The following is a 2,085-nucleotide window of genomic DNA, read 5'->3' as shown; positions in this document are numbered from 1 at the left end:
TCCATTGAGATCTTCCTCAGTGGGAATCACTGCCTCTTCCTCCTCTCCATGTTCGGCCATGTGAGATGTGGTTATAGCCTTGCACTCTCTTTTTGGATTCTCTTCTGTATTGCTTGGGAGAGTGCTAGGAGGGAGTTCAGTAATTTTCTTACTCAGTTGACCCAATTGTGCCTCCAATTTTCTAATGGAGGACCTTGTTTCAGTCATGAAACTTTGAGTGGTTTTGATTAGATCAGAGACAATGATTGTTAAGTCAGAGGGGTTTTGCTTAGAATTCTCTGTCTGTTGCTGAGAAGATGATGGAAAAGGCTTGCTATTGCTAAACCTGTTTCTTCCACCATTATTGTTGTTGAAACCTTGTTGAGGTCTCTGTTGATCCTTCCATGAGAGATTTGGATGATTTCTCCATGAAGGATTATAGGTGTTTCCATAGGATTCTCCCATGTAATTCACCTATTCCATTGCTGGGTTCTCAGGATCATAAGCTTCTTCTTCAGAGGAAGCTTCCTTAGTGCTGCCTGTTGCTGCTTGCATTTCAGACAGACTCTGAGAAATCATATTGACTTGTTGGGTCAATATTTTATTCTGAGCCAATATGGCATTCAGAGTATCAATCTCAAGAACTCCCTTCTTCTGAGTTGTCCCATTATTCACAGGATTCCTTTCAGAAGTGTACATGAATTGGTTATTTGCAACCATTTCAATGAGTTCTTGAGCTTCTGCAGGCGTCTTCTTCAGATGAAGAGATCTTCCAGCAGAGCTATCCAATGACATCTTGGATAGTTCAGACAGACCATCATAGAAGATTCCTATGATGCTCCATTCTGAAAGCATGTCAGAAGGGCACCTTCTGATCAATTGCTTGTATCTCTCCCAAGCTTCATAGAGGGACTCACCATCCTTCTATCTAAAGGTTTGGACTTCCATTCTAAGCTTCCTCAATTTTTGAGGTGGAAAGAACTTTGCCAAGAAGGCATTGACTAGCTTTTCCCAAGAGTTCAGGCTTTCCTTAGGTTGTGAATCCAACCATGTTCTAGCTCTGTCTCTTACAGCAAAAGGAAAGAGCATAAGTCTGTAGACTTCAGGGTCAACCCCATTGGTCTTGACAGTGTCACAGATTTACAAGAACTCAGCTAAGAACTGATGAGGATCTTCCAATGGAAGTCCATAAAACTTGCAATTCTGTTGCATCAGAGAAACTAATTGAGGCTTAAGCTCAAAGTTGTTTGCTCCAATGGTAGGGATTGAGATTCTTCTCCCATAGAAATCAGGAGTAGGTGCAGTAAAGTCACCAAGCACCTTCCTTGTATTGTTGGCATTGTTGTTATTTTCGGTTGGCATGGTTTCTTCTTCTTTGAAGAGTTTTGTTAGGCCCTCTAAAGAGAATTATTCTTTAGCTTCTCTTAGCTTTCTCTTCAAGGTCCTTTCAGGTTCAGGATCAGCTTGAACAAGTATGCCTTTATCTTTGTTCCTGCTCATATGAAAGAGAAGAGAACAAGAAAGTAGGGAATCCTCTATGTCACAGTATAGAGATTCTTTGAGGTGTCAGAGGAAAAGAAGAATAGAAGGAGGAGGTGGAGAAGAGGGAATTCAAACTTATCAAGAGGGACAGAGTTCGATTTGCACCTTGATGAGGAGTCTTAGTCCTTTAAATAGAAGGATGTGAAAAGAGGAGAAGAATTTTCGAAAATAAATTAAAAAGATTTTGAAATAATTAAAAAGAAATTTGAAAATTTGATTGAGATTTTCAAAAACTAAGATTGGGAAAGAAATCAAGTGATTTTTTGAAAAAGATTTTGAAATCAGAAATTTAAAAAGATATGATTGAAAATTAATTTTGAAAAAGGGTGTGATTGAAAAGATATGATTGAGAAGATGTGATTGAAAATCAAATTAAAAAGAGAAAGTTTTGAAACTAAAGTTGATTACTTGACTAACAAGAAATTAGTAGATATGATTCTAAAATTTAAAATTTGATCCTTTCTTAATAGGCAAGTAACAACTTGAAAATTTTTGAAGTAAATCTTGAATTGAAGCAAGGATTTTTGAAAATAGTAAAAATAAATATAAAATGGAAAGAAATTG

General features: G+C 37.2%; 1 non-coding gene across 1 annotated transcript; it reads left to right on the top strand.

The window, feature by feature from the left end:
• Window positions 1–828: 828 nt before the first annotated feature.
• LOC112732033 (small nucleolar RNA R71) lies at window positions 829–936 on the top strand. The gene has a single exon (XR_003167775.1). It is a non-coding gene; the product is annotated as a small nucleolar RNA R71 (small nucleolar RNA).
• Window positions 937–2,085: the final 1,149 nt, after the last annotated feature.

Source organism: Arachis hypogaea, chromosome 12 (genome assembly GCF_003086295.3).
Source record: "Arachis hypogaea cultivar Tifrunner chromosome 12, arahy.Tifrunner.gnm2.J5K5, whole genome shotgun sequence".
Taxonomy (NCBI): domain Eukaryota; kingdom Viridiplantae; phylum Streptophyta; class Magnoliopsida; order Fabales; family Fabaceae; genus Arachis; species Arachis hypogaea.
Note: the sequence above shows the minus strand (reverse complement) of the source record. Positions and strands in the feature narration are given on the sequence as shown.